General features: G+C 33.9%; 2 long non-coding RNA genes across 2 annotated transcripts; both read left to right on the top strand.

Moving 5' to 3' along the window:
• Nucleotides 1–48: 48 nt before the first annotated feature.
• On the top strand, nt 49–14,204 carry LOC143084047 (uncharacterized). The gene is made up of 3 exons (XR_012981003.1): nt 49–508; nt 1,621–1,728; nt 14,046–14,204. It is a non-coding gene; the product is annotated as an uncharacterized LOC143084047 (long non-coding RNA).
• A 1,094-nt stretch (nt 14,205–15,298) lies between these two features.
• Nucleotides 15,299–15,768, top strand: LOC143084042 (uncharacterized). The gene is made up of 2 exons (XR_012980997.1): nt 15,299–15,484; nt 15,702–15,768. It is a non-coding gene; the product is annotated as an uncharacterized LOC143084042 (long non-coding RNA).
• The last annotated feature ends 581 nt before the right edge of the window (nt 15,769–16,349 follow it).

Genomic DNA, 16,349 nt, shown 5'->3' with positions numbered 1-16,349 from the left:
TTCAAACAACCCTCTACATTAGCAAATCAAAACAAACAGTACTTTAAATGGTAGGCACTTAAAGTTAACCATCGAGAGACGTTAACCACCGAGAGTCGGTTTTTAGACCCGCCCAGTGCACCTAAGCACGCCTACTTTTGGAGCTCTTTAGTATGAAGATAAGAAAAATATACGAAATTACGGAACTGTATACCCTGTTTTATCCTTGTTGTTGGTGTTTCTTGCGCATGCGCACAAAGCACGGTGATAGTTACGGTTACTGACTCAGGAACCTTGTATATTATATACGTTTAATAAACTGGATCCTTGTTGTGTTCAGTTATCGATACACTACGATGGAATTACGGACCAGTTTAACATAAACATGGTAAATAGATAGACAGCTGATAATCATAATTGATTAAGAAATAACCTGGAAGAAGAAATGAGTTAACTATTGAATACAACAGAGACGAGAATGCCATCGTGTTTGTTCTGCTAAAAAAAAGCAGGAACATTGGAGTTTATGGTTAGATTTTAAATATTTATTGTCTCCAAACTGGGTAAATTTGATATAGTAACACCCCCCTTTTTTTTAAATAACTCGAGAACCACACATCTCGCTCGCTTAACAAAGTAACAATAAGAAATAATAATTGTTAGTTTCAAGAATAATTAATCGTCAAAACTTATCCCCTCCCCGACATCAAAGGAAGTTAAATGTATTATCCCAAAATTAGACCAAATTTTTATGATATAAGGACGTCTTGACAGGCTATTATTTTATTTTGTTTTGTTGGGGTTTTTTTGCTTTGACGTCTTCCTCCTGTATGAAAAAAAAAACATAATAGACCCCCCCCCCTTTTTCCCCATAATATAGCTTTTTAAGAAGTCATAATTATTTGGACTACCCCTGAATATATTTCAGACAGACTCTTCTCTAAAAAAATGTAAACATGATTTGAGAGAAATCTTTGGAATAGTTTTTTAAATGATTTAATTATTATGTCATGTATATAATTGACATTAACATAGTTATAAACTGAGACTACTAGTATAACACATAGTGTTATAGTAGTCTCAGCTATAAACTTTCCATTGTATTGACCAATATGACTAACTCATATGCTCTTTCCCATAAATGTCAAAATATCAATATATTACAGTAAAACTGATAGTTTGATGACATTGTTTAAGACTATTGACCTCAGGTCAGCCTAAACTGAGTTTAAAACTGTAATTTATTCATTAAAACAGTTCAAGACATGTACCTTCTGAAATGTGATTGCATCAAAATTAAACCTAAGGCATAACATACTTAGTGTGCAGGAAGTGCCACCAAATAAATACTGATTTGTAAAATTAGATGATGATATTTGTGAAGTCAAAGATATTATAGCTAGTTATAACTGGTTTTAGATATAAATCTGAGTAAAAGGTTGATTTATATGTGCTCTTTCATGTTTAGATTATAATTTAAATTTAATCTTTTGAAGTTTTTTTTATAATATTAAGACATTAAAATCACAATTATTTATTTATACACAAAAAAATAATTTTTGTCCTTTTTTAGTTGAATGACTGTACACAAACATTATACACACATAATTTTGATAATTCTGTAATGGTTTTTTTCTATAGCCCCAGAATGTGACAAAAGACTTATTAATCCAGATTTACAAAGAATAGAAATAGTTCAGCTACCATAAGACTGCTATGACAAAAAATTTGCAATTTCCAGAATTTGGGGTAGAGTATAGTTAGGAATAGTTTGATTATGCAGATGCTTAGTTTGCCATAAACAATTATGCCCTTGATACAAAAGCAGAGGAAACAAAAAAGTATGAAAATAGTTGAAAAAAGTAATCATTATTACCTAGTCATATACTGTAAATAGAAAAAGAGAAAAGCACTGGTTATGATTTGGTATTTTTAATAGCATTATCATTTGTCCACAACTTGGAATATATACTGGATTGAGCTTGACATTTATTTAATATCATTGACACATGGTTGCAAGAAATGAAAGATGGTTATTTAAACCTAGCAATTTTATTAAGATTTAAAAAAAAGCTTTTGATTTGGTAGAATATGATTTTCTTTGTTTAAAGCTCGACATGTATGGATTTAGTGAGACAGACTACTGTTAGTTTTTTTAAGTCGTACCTGCATAACAAAAGGTATACATTTGTAATGTTAACTCTGAACAACAACATGTAAAATTTGGTGTTCCCCAATGTTCTATACCTTGTCCTCTATTGTTTGTGCTATTTATAAATGACCTTCCCTTATGCATTAAAAATTGTGAAACAGACCTATATCGTTGTATATGCTGATGACACCACTATTCATAAATCAGGGGGAAACATCTAGAAAATATAAATGATGATGTTCAAGAAGATTTATACAGGGTTGAAGAGTGGTGTAAAATGAATAACATGTTCATAGATGCAAATGAAACAAAATGTTTGATTACTGGAACAAAGCAGAAACTATTCAGACTTTTCAACCAAACTTGATAATAAATTAAAGTACATGTATTACAAAATTCTTCATGTGAAAAAATATTAGTTTCAAAATTGACAGCCCACTAAGTAACTGGAGAAATCAAATTGACCAAGGTTGTGCTAATATATCATCCAGAATATACCATCTTTCTTAAATACATTTTTTTTTATATAACTGCAAGAAAACATAATACAATGGGTGTTCTGCTCCTAATTGACTACTGTTGTATTATTTGGGATGAATGTAAAAATTGAGGGATAACAAGAATTTTAAAAATCCAAAAAAAGGGCAGCATGATAAATTCTAGATGCAGATCCGTTATCCCTCTTGGTATATAGGAGCACTATATTCTATGTTAACCTCCGCCAGTAGGTATAAACAAATACTGTTGATAGACGGTATATAGGAGCACTATATTCCATGTTAACCACCGACGGTAGGTATAGAAAAATACTGGTGATAGACGGTATATAGGAGCACTAAATTGTATGTTAACCACCGACGGTAGGTATAGACAAATACTGTTGATAGACGGTATATAGGAGCACTATATTGTATGTTAACTACCGACGGTAGGTATAGACAAATACTGTTGATAGACGATATATAGGAGCACTATATTGTATGTTAACCACTGACGGTAGGTATAGCCAAATACTGTTGATAGACGGTATATATGAGCACTATATCTTATGTTAACCACCGACGGTAGGTATAGACAAATACTGGTGATAGACGGTATATAGGAGCCACTACCGACAGTAGGTATAGACAAATACTGTTGATAGACGGTATCAAAGAGCACTATATTGTATGTTAACCAGCGACGGTAGGTATAGACAAATACTGTTGATCAACGGTATATAGGAGCACTATATTGTATGTTAACTACCGACAGTAGGTATAGACAAATACTGTTGATAGACTGTATATAGGAGCACTATATTGTATGTTAACCATCGACGGTAGGTATAGACAAATACTGTTGATAGATGGTATATAGGAGCACTATATTGTATGTTAACTACCGACGGTAGGTATAGACAAATACTGTTGATAGACGGTATATGGGAGCACTATATTATATGTTAACTACCGACGGTAGGTATAGACAAATACTGTTGATAGACGGTATATAGGAGCACTATATTGTATGTTAACTACCGACGGTAGGTATAGACAAATACTGTTGATAGACGGTATATTGGAGCACTATATTGTATGTTGACCACCGACGGTAGGTATAGACATATACTGTTGATAGATGGTATATAGGAGCACTATATTGTATGTTAACTACCGACAGTAGGTATAGACAAATACTGTTGATAGACGATATATAGGAGCACTATATTGTATGTTAACCACTGACGGTAGGTATAGCCAAATACTGTTGATAGATGGTATATAGGAGCACTATATCTTATGTTAACCACCGACGGTAGGTATAGACAAATACTGGTGATAGACGGTATATAGGAGCAACTACCGACAGTAGGTATAGACAAATACTGTTGATAGACGGTATCAAAGAGCACTATATTGTATGTTAACCAGCGACGGTAGGTATAGACAAATACTGTTGATAAACGGTATATAGGAGCACTATATTGTATGTTAACTACCGACAGTAGGTATAGACAAATACTGTTGATAGACTGTATATAGGAGCACTATATCGTATGTTAACCATCGACGGTAGGTATAGACAAATACTGTTGATAGATGGTATATAGGAGCACTATATTGTATGTTAACTACCGACGGTAGGTATAGACAAATACTGTTGATAGACGGTATATGGGAGCACTATACTATATGTTAACTACCGACGGTAGGTATAGACAAATACTGTTGATAGACGGTATATAGGAGCACTATATTGTATGTTAACTACCGACGGTAGGTATAGACAAATACTGTTGATAGACGGTATATTGGAGCACTATATTGTATGTTAACCACCGACGGTAGGTATAGACATATACTGTTGATAGATGGTATATAGGAGCACTATATTGTATGTTAACTACCGACGGTAGGTATAGACAAATACTGTTGATAGACGGTATATGGGAGCACTATACTATATGTTAACTACCGACGGTAGGTATAGACAAATACTGTTGATAGACGGTATATAGGAGCACTATATTGTATGTTAACTACCGACGGTAGGTATAGACAAATACTGTTGATAGACGGTATATTGGAGCCACTACCGACAGTAGGTATAGACAAATACTGTTGATAGACGGTATCAAAGAGCACTATATATTGTATGTTAACCAGCGACGGTAGGTATAGACAAATACTGTTGATAAACGGTATATAGGAGCACTATATTGTATGTTAACTACCGACAGTAGGTATAGACAAATACTGTTGATAGACTGTATATAGGAGCACTATATCGTATGTTAACCATCGACGGTAGGTATAGACAAATACTGTTGATAGATGGTATATAGGAGCACTATATTGTATGTTAACTACCGACGGTAGGTATAGACAAATACTGTTGATAGACGGTATATGGGAGCACTATACTATATGTTAACTACCGACGGTAGGTATAGACAAATACTGTTGATAGACGGTATATAGGAGCACTATATTGTATGTTAACTACCGACGGTAGGTATAGACAAATACTGTTGATAGACGGTATATTGGAGCACTATATTGTATGTTAACCACCGACGGTAGGTATAGACATATACTGTTGATAGATGGTATATAGGAGCACTATATTGTATGTTAACTACCGACGGTAGGTATAGACAAATACTGTTGATAGACGGTATATGGGAGCACTATACTATATGTTAACTACCGACGGTAGGTATAGACAGATACTGTTGATAGACGGTATATAGGAGTACTATATTGTATGTTAACTACCGACGGTAGGTATAGACAAATACTGTTGATAGACGGTATATTGGAGCACTATATTGTATGTTAACCACCGACGGTAGGTATAGACATATACTGTTGATAGATGGTATATAGGAGCACTATATTGTATGTTAACTACCGACAGTAGGTATAGACAAATACTGTTGATAGACGGTTTATGGGAGCACTATATTGTATGTTAACCACCGACGGTAGGTATAGACAAATTCTGTTGATAGACGGTATATAGGAGCACTATATTGTATGTTAACCACCGACGGTAGGTATAGACAAATACTGTTGATAGACGGTATATAGGAGCACTATATTGTATGTTAACTACCGACGGTAGGTATAGACAAATACTGTTGATAGACGGTAACTAGAGGTTTCCAGATTTGCTACCGTACCAACCGTAGTACGAAGTGGGAGCCTTCATTTAACTTTTGAAAATTATTGATGCATACACTTTATATCAACACATGTTTTAGGAATCATATGCAGAACTGTTTTGAGAACTTTTAGCTGTAATTTGGGACTAATTTCATGTGGTTTCTTCTTGTATTTGTAGGAAACAATAGTGTGTGCACTCGATTATGCTTTCAAGCAACCTTGCAAGTAACCGTTGGTACGAAAGGTTTAATAGTCAAGAGTTATTTCCCCGTGAAACTACATAGATACAAAGAAGCTAAATTACAAAACAAATTTAAAACTTTAAAAATTTTGTTTGTAATAACTTTATGTATCATTGTAAAATGTTAAAGTTTTGTATTTATTTTGGTAAGTTTTTAGAAAAAATGATCAAATAAAATGAATTTGAACAAAATAAATTGACCTTAATAACAAAAGAAAAATGACAAAACTAATATAAAACCAAATCGCTGTTCAGTCTGTACGCTTGAGGTCTAACACCCTTGTCAATGGATATTCAATCAAGATTAAAAATAGTCTAGGTAGACATTCTTTATAAAAATTAATACTCTGTTACAAAAAACCGAAGGTGTCAAAACGTTTGATTTCTAATTATTGTACTGATTATGTATGATATTATACTTTTAAATAACATTGCCTTGTGATAATTTTGTGTTATATGTAATATATCTGTTGTATATATATGTTGAAGAATTATATAAAGATGAAAAAAATCAGACGTCCAGAAAGAAATTATTAAAAATACAAGTCTACATCTTCAATTTGAACAATTATGCATAGAGATATGGCTGATATCGTATTAACTTGACATCCTTCCTTTTTGGACAATTATCTTTACCGTTGGGCTTAAAGTTTTTCTTTATAAAAAAAACCCTCATAAAATCAATATGCTCTATAAATTTTAGAAACATGCCCTTTTTATTAACACAACTGTTCATATATCTTTTTCGCAGTAAGCCGAGAGAGAAAACTCAGAAAAACTGGAGTTAACTATTTTAAGTAGTATCGTATTCATGATACTAGTACATATAAATCTGAACAAATTACATAGAAACATTTACCAACCGATGAAAATGATCCTTAATTTTGAGTCCATAAATCAGTTGTAAATGGTGCAAAAGACATTATATAGCAACATAGTATTTTCCGTACAACATTACGAAGAGTTAGAAAGACATATTCATATAGCATTAGACTAAGTGTAAATATAGCGTCAAATTATTGCCGTTAACTTATAAGTGAACAAAAAACGCTGTGTTGTATGAAGTTTTTTTGGCAATGCTGTACGACAAAAGGATTAATGGATGGATATTGGTTTACAGCACATTTCAGTCAGTATGTAGCTAATGGCAATATCTTTGGTTAGCTTGCTTGTTAGCTGAACCGTGAAGTGATTGTTAGGTAAGGTAAACTTCCCTCCTGTAATAGTAGACTAGTCCAACAGATAAAAAAATCTATCTCTCTGTAGGACTAAGCTACTTTAAAAGGAGGGAAGTTTACCTTTCCTAACAATGACTTCACGGTTCAGCTAACAAGCAAGCTAACCAAAGACAAAATTATAAATGACGCAACGTCAGATATTGCTACCATTTTGTGTAACAGAAAAATGACGTTAAATTGGAAACGTGTTTTATCTTATTCTTTCTGCTTTCCCTTTTGGGTAAATGCAAAGTATATAATACACAAGTATAAATGCCGTGAGAATCCAATCCAATATGATTTTATAATTAACATAGGGTATTCAATTTTACTGCTAGTAATTATGTGTTTTTGGAGGAATATTGCTACATTATATGTTCAACCCGAGTATGATTTTATTCAAGCAGTGACATACAATAGCTTATACTTATGATACTGAATAATTCTTACTTTTTGATCGTCTTATAGATGTGTATTTGTGTAGTGTACATCATTTCGTTTTGTTGAAAGTAGGACATTTATATTTAGTGGAGGAAGAAACACGCGAATGTAGTTCATGCCGTCCCTAGCATATTACGCTTGTGGCGACGTCAAGTTATGATAACGGACAAAATTGCAAGACATTTTCATTAATCCGTATTTTTTTATAGATAACCCTGTAATATAATGCTATTTGATGTACAAACTTCAACTTTAAAAGTTCTTTTTATTGGTATAGTTATCAAAGCCGAAAAATAATCTTCACGAAATCAAATCTCTGTTTTTTGGCCGTAAAAGATTTGTGAAGGCATGAAAGTTTAACTCGGACATTTCCGCAAGACATTGCAAATCTATTGTTCTGAATTGAATATATAGCTCAATTTATTTTTCAATTCAAATTTTGGGAGCTAACACTTAGTACAAAACGATCGTGCTTGCAATTTAATGAATTATCTGTCAAAATTTTATTTTTGAACTGAAATGTTTCAAGTTTCCAAATTAAATTTCCGATGGGACATTTCTGTACATCATATTCTTTTGAAAATATGTATGCAAATTTTAAATGGAGACAGCCATGTTAACCAATACTGAAATATATCACGTCATAGAATGTTCATGCAAAATTTCGAAGAGTTGCGTGACCATTACGCGAATTGTTCGAGTTTTATGTTTCAAGTTTGTTACATGGGACAACGCTAAGTAAACGTTTTTCGGATAACTCTGTGTCTTCTTAAGCCTATGAAGATTATATTTTTATTCTTTCTTTATCGTAATGTGAACATTTAAGAATCAATCTTTATTTTCATGCATAATTTAAAATATTTATTTCAGGATTTCAATAAAAATTTTCCCGTCAAATATTTATTTAACGCTATTTTTCGTGGTAGTAGCAATATCGAATATAGATCGATGGTTTTACAATGTGTGTTGCGTTTTATGGAAAAATGTTGCTCCAATGATCGAAAAGATAGCTTAATTAATAAAAAAAAATATTTTAACGAGAAATCAACACAATTTTGAACTCATTTTTGCCATAAGCACGTGTACTAGTTTAATGACGCATCCAGAACTTTTCATAAAAAAGGGGGGGGGCTCCATCCATGCCTCAGTGATTCCCTAGATAATCAATCAAATTTTTGCCACGAAAAGGGGGGCGGGCCCCAAGCCTCCTTCCCCTGAATCCGTCTATGTAGTCATTAACGACACCAGTAAGGTACAAGTAAGATATTATTAATAAGTAATTTCTAATTATTCCAATTTATATTTGAGTATTAGAAAACATTCTTTATTGTAATCCTTTTCTTTATATATATAAAAACAAAAACATAGCCATACAGAAACGCAAATCTATTTTTAGAATATAAAGGTCGAGGCAACTCAGTTCCAGTAAGGACTGTTTGATTCATTCTCTTGTGCACAAAATAAATTTTATCGTATAAAATCACGTGCAAGGTTTTCTAGAAGCAGAGAAATCGTAATAAAATAAAAGATTAAGGTTTTTATCACTGATATGCAATTTTGTTTCTTTATTTTCATCATGATACATACAATAATCTCATGCATTAAATGAAACCTCACAAACAACACCAACGGTTGTGTTACGTACCAACCGTACCTGATACGTAGCAAATCTGGAAACCTCTATATACATTGTAGGAGCACTATATTGTATGTTAACCACCGACGGTAGGTATAGAGGTTTCCAGATTTGTTGAAAACTGATATATGGACTCAAAATTAAGGATTATTTTCATCGGTTTTGTCATTTTTCTTTTGTTATTAAGGTCAATTTATTTTGTTCAAATTCATTTTATTGGATCATGTTTTCTAAAAACTAACCAAAATGAATACAAAACTTTAGCATTTTACAATGATACATAAAGTTATTACAAACAAAATTTATAAAGTTTTATATTTGTTTTGTAATTTAGCTTCTTTGTATCTATGTAGTTTCACGGGGAAATAACTCTTAACTATAAACCTTTCGTATCAACGGTTACTTGCAACGGTTGCTTGAAAGCATAATCGAGTGCACACACTATTGTTTCCTACGAATACAAGAAGAAACCACATGAAATTAGTCCCAAATTACAGCTAAAAATTCTCAAAAACAGTTCTGCATATGATTCCTAAAACATGTGTTGATATAAAGTGTATGCATCAATAATTTTCAAAAGTTAAATGACGGCTCCCACTTCGTACTACGGTTGGTACGGTCGCAAATCTGGAAACCTCTATTAGGAGCAACTACCGACAGTAGGTATAGACAGATACTGTTGATAGACGGTATCAAAGAGCACTATATTGTATGTAAACCAGCGACGGTAGGTATAGACAAATACTGTTGATAAACGGTATATAGGAGCACTATATTGTATGTTAACTACCGACAGTAGGTATAGACAAATACTGTTGATAGACTGTATATAGGAGCACTATATCGTATGTTAACCATCGACGGTAGGTATAGACAAATACTGTTGATAGATGGTATATAGGAGCACTATATTGTATGTTAACTACCGACGGTAGGTATAGACAAATACTGTTGATAGACGGTATATGGGAGCACTATACTATATGTTAACTACCGACGGTAGGTATAGACAAATACTGTTGATAGACGGTATATAGGAGCACTATATTGTATGTTAACTACCGACGGTAGGTATAGACAAATACTGTTGATAGACGGTATATTGGAGCACTATATTGTATGTTAACCACCGACGGTAGGTATAGACATATACTGTTGATAGATGGTATATAGGAGCACTATATTGTATGTTAACTACCGACGGTAGGTATAGACAAATACTGTTGATAGACGGTATATGGGAGCACTATACTATATGTTAACTACCGACGGTAGGTATAGACAGATACTGTTGATAGACGGTATATAGGAGCACTATATTGTATGTTAACTACCGACGGTAGGTATAGACAAATACTGTTGATAGACGGTATATTGGAGCACTATATTGTATGTTAACCACCGACGGTAGGTATAGACATATACTGTTGATAGATGGTATATAGGAGCACTATATTGTATGTTAACTACCGACGGTAGGTATAGACAAATACTGTTGATAGACGGTTTATGGGAGCACTATATTGTATGTTAACCACCGACGGTAGGTATAGACAAATTCTGTTGATAGACGGTATATAGGAGCACTATATTGGATGTTAACCACCGACGGTAGGTATAGACAAATACTGTTGATAGACGGTATATAGGAGCACTATATTGTATGTTAACTACCGACGGTAGGTATAGACAAATACTGTTGATAGACGGTATATAGGAGCAACTACCGACAGTAGGTATAGACAGATACTGTTGATAGACGGTATCAAAGAGCACTATATTGTATGTAAACCAGCGACGGTAGGTATAGACAAATACTGTTGATAAACGGTATATAGGAGCACTATATTGTATGTTAACTACCGACAGTAGGTATAGACAAATACTGTTGATAGACGGTATATAGGAGCACTATATTGTATGTTAACTACCGACGGTAGGTATAGACAAATACTGTTGATAGACGGTATATAGGAGCACTATATTGTATGTTAACCACTGACGGTAGGTATAGACAAATACTGTTGATAGACAGTATATAGGAGCACTATATTGTATGTTAAATACCGGTGGTAGATATAGACAAATACTGTTGATAGACGGTATTTAGGAGCACTATATTGTATGTTAACTACCGACAGTAGGTATAGACAAATACTGTTGATAGACAGTATATGGCAGCACTATGTTGTATGTTAACCACCGACGGTAGGTATAGACAAATACTGTTGATAGACGGTATATACATTGTAGGAGCACTATATTGTATGTTAACCACCGACGGTAGGTATAGACAAATACTGTTGATAGACGGTATATAGAAGCACTATATTGTATGTTAACTACTGACAGTAGGTATAGACAAATACTGTTGATAGACGGTATATGGGAGCACTATGTTGTATGTTAACCACCGACGGTAGGTATAGACAAATACTGTTGATAGACGGTATATGTAATAGCACTATATCGTATGTTAATCACCGACGGTAGGTATAGACAAATACTGGCGATAGACGGTATATAGGAGCACTATATTGTATGTTAACTACCGACAGTAGGTATAGACAAATACTGTTGATAGACGGTATATAGGAGCACTATATTGTATGTTAACCACCGACGGTAGGTATAGACAAATACTGTTGATAGACGGTATATAGAAGCACTATATTGTATGTTAACTACCGACAGTAGGTATAGACAAATACTGTTGATAGACGGTATATAGGAGCATTATATTGTATGTTAACCACCGACGGTAGGTATAGACATATACTGTTGATAGATGGTATATAGGAGCACTATATTGTATGTTACATGTAACTACCGACAGTAGGTATAGACAAATACTGTTGATAGACGGTTTATGGGAGCACTATATTGTATGTTAACCACCGACGGTAGGTATAGACAAATACTGTTGATAGACGGTATATAGGAGCACTATATTGTATCTTAACTACCGACGGTAGGTATAGACAAATACTGTTGATAGACGGTATATAGGAGCATTATATTGTATGTTAACTACCGACAGTAGGTATAGACAAATACTGTTGATAGACGGTATATAGAAGCAATATATTGTATGTTAACTACCGACAGTAGGTATAGACAAATACTGTTGATAGACGGTATATAGGAGCATTATATTGTATGTTAACCACCGACGGTAGGTATAGACATATACTGTTGATAGATAGTATATAGGAGCACTATATTGTATGTTAACTACCGACAGTAGGTATAGACAAATACTGTTGATAGACGGTTTATGGGAGCACTATATTGTATGTTAACCACCGACGGTAGGTATAGACAAATTCTGTTGATAGACGGTATATAGGAGCACTATATTGTATGTTAACCACCGACGGTAGGTATACACAAATACTGTTGATAGACGGTATATAGGAGCACTATATCTTATGTTAACCACCGACGGTAGGTATAGACAAATACTGGTGATAGACGGTATATAGGAGCAACTACAAACAGTAGGTATAGACAGATACTGTTGATAGACGGTATCAAAAAGCACTATATTGTATGTAAACCAGCGACGGTAGGTATAGACAAATACTGTTGATAAACGGTATATAGGAGCACTATATTGTATGTTAACTACCGACAGTAGGTATAGACAAATACTGTTGATAGACGGTATATAGGAGCACTATATTGTATGTTAACCACTGACGGTAGGTATAGACAAATACTATTGATAGACGGTATATAGGAGCACTATATTGTATGTTAACCACCGACGGTAGGTATAGACAAATACTGTTGATAGACGGTATATAGAAGCACTATATTGTATGTTAACTACCGACAGTAGGTATAGACAAATACTGTTGATAGACGGTATATAGGAGCATTATATTGTATGTTAACCACCGACGGTAGGTATAGACATATACTGTTGATAGATTTTATATAGGAGCACTATATTGTATGTTACATGTAACTACCGGCAGTAGGTATAGACAAATACTGTTGATAGACGGTTTATGGGAGCACTGTATTGTATGTTAACCACCGACGGTAGGTATAGACAAATTCTGTTGATAGACGGTATAAAGGAGCACTATATTGTATGTTAACCACCGACGATAGGTATAGACAAATACTGTTGATAGACGGTATATAGGAGCAATATATTGTATGTTAACTACTGACGGTAGGTATAGACAAATACTGTTGATAGACGGTATATAGGAGCACTTTATTGCATGTTAACCACCGACGGTAGGTATAGACAAATACTGTTGATGGACGGTGCAAAGGAGTACTATATCGTATGTTAACCACTGACGGTAGGTATAGACAAATACTGTTGATAGACGGTATATAGGAGGACTGTATTGTATGTTAACCACCGACGGTAGGTATAGACAAATACTGTTGATATACGGTATATAGGAGTATTGTATTTTATGTCAAACATCGACGATAGGTATGGACAAAATCCGACAAATACTGTATACAGACAGTGTATAGAAGTACTGTATTGTATGGTAAACACTGACGGTTGGTATGGACAATTTCTGTATCATGCATCAATTGTAAATAAAAGTATCATGTGAGTGACACAGGCTCATTGAAGCCTCTAGTTTTGATATTATTAATGTGGAGATCTGGTCTAATTTATCATTTTCTCTATTACATGCATGATAACTGCAACAATTGAATTGAAATAAAAGTGATAATATTTCTGTTGTAGGTTATCAAGATTTAGTGTTTCCATACAAGTGACAAAGATTGAACAACAAAAACATCTCAAACTTTACAGGACAGAGTAGACTTTTTTCACTGTGCTTAGTTTTGTCTTTATGTCTAAATTATGATACCTTTGAAAAAAACAATAAAATATGGAATAACATTTATTTCTATCTTATAAAGTGGAGTGAAGAAATAAGGGGTCATTGAAAACATAAGAATATATTGCTATCATATATGCAGATCAGCAGCCCATACATTTGCTATAGCACATAAATATGGGACCAATAATTTCAAGTTGCCTTTTAAAAAAGACCTTATTAATGTTATGCGAGATACCACCAAAAACCACTAGGTGTTGATCAAATGATATTGTAAATAAGAGGGTTGTCCAAAATATTTCCAACAGCTGTTTGATATACACTACCTTAATCAAACCACAATGGTAAAAAAAACAGTTTTGGTCAGTCTTAAAAGAAGCAAATATGATTTAGAAAAAGTGCAAGCTGTTGATAAAAACTACAAATAACTGCCAGTCCTAAATGTGGGTGGAGATTACCATTTAGCACAAATGAGTTTCTGGACTAAAGAAAGTAATTTCGGCACAAACCGATTATACCCTTTCAAAAACTATGTGTAGTCCCTTTTATAAAAGTGGCAGATTATCTTTCTATCTAGAGTATTTATGACAACTAACTGCTGCTCCTAGTGACGTTAGTCTTTGGTTTTTGAAAAGATTGGATATATTGTCACAATTCTTTTCTAAGTTACCGGTCTGATAAACAGGAAGTAGCCAGATTAGCTACTAAATATATGCACACTGAAATATAGTCCCTTAAAATTCCCATGACTGTGTACATGTTCAGATACGAACTATGAAAATTTTGTTTATATCTTTAGAGAAGTAAAATCAAGTATGTATGTCTTTAGTTTTGTCAAATTGCTGTCTTGTTTTGTCCTGTTATTAGGTAACAGTATTGATACAATACTGTAAAAATACGGAGATGTCGTATGATTGCCAATGAGACGCCTACATGTATCCACTCAAGTTCAAATAAAGTGGATGTAAGCAGTTATATGCAACCATACAGCCTTCAACAATGAGAAAAATCATATCAAATAGACCCTTGTAAATAGGTGTTGATCAAATGATATTGTAAATAAGAGGGTTGTATATTTCATGACGGTATAATACTAAACCCCTAACAGGAGGGATTTTGCCTGATATTCATATGATGAAGACATAATCTATTCTGTTCCACATTCTATGTTTATTTCTTGTTTTCATTTTATCCGGAACAAATTGAACTGGACCGATTTCTTAAATCACCGTATTTATCGACCACCTTTAATTTCTGTGACACCGTCCGCATCAATATTTCAACACATGGAAAATGGACGACATTTCTACTTTCTGAGGAAATCGTGACATACCACTGTCAAGTACGTTTGATTCATTCATAAACTGTGATAATTAATCTGTTTAACTCCGATATTTTTGGATAAGTGATTTATAAATACATACGAACTGTAAGTTATTTATTTCCGAGAAATGAACTGTAAATTCTACTTTCGTTTTTGACTCGATTAATACTCTTGTATTTAACTTTCATATTTAATTCATACACATTGTAAAATATTGTATTTTTATTTCTTTCAGTTTACCAATCTACTGACTATTATGTAACCCTTTCTGGTGGAAGTTATAATTACAATTTCAAACAAGTTGTGTTCGTTATATCTTCATCGAGATTGCGATTGCAGTCACCTGGTTAAGCTAGTTGAGTCCGGCTCAGCATAGTAAATTGACAACAACTTGTCTACACCTCTCCTGATCAGGAAATACAACGGAGCATCGTTCGTAGCTGTTACATCGACACTACGCAACACAGCTTGTGCGTCCTAGGCAGCAAACCAACAACGTTGAACAAACATTGCCGATTTACATCATGGATCCCAGTCACGCGGAACAGCAAGAAGAGGTTCAGCCCCCAGAGGGAGATGTCACTGAAGAACCTATAGAGAATCCGTCTATAACCACACATGTAGATGAAAATCCCGAGACAAGGCGAGTACGCGACCTCACAGAAAAAGGTAAAGGCGTTTACACAGAAAAACGTAACAAGTTCTGTGAGGAACTAGAGGCTCTTTGGTCAGATATAACAACCCAGTTATTGGAAATCACCACACCTCCCAATGAACTTCAGCAAGTCTTAACAACTCAGGACAATCTTGTAAAAGCCTGTACAAATTATCGTAGGCTCACAGACGAGTATCTGGACTTCCTTAAAAGGACCAGAACGTTGGA

This window comes from Mytilus galloprovincialis, chromosome 1, assembly GCF_965363235.1.
Source record: "Mytilus galloprovincialis chromosome 1, xbMytGall1.hap1.1, whole genome shotgun sequence".
NCBI lineage: Eukaryota > Metazoa > Mollusca > Bivalvia > Mytilida > Mytilidae > Mytilus > Mytilus galloprovincialis.
This window is presented reverse-complemented; position numbering and strand designations above follow the sequence as displayed.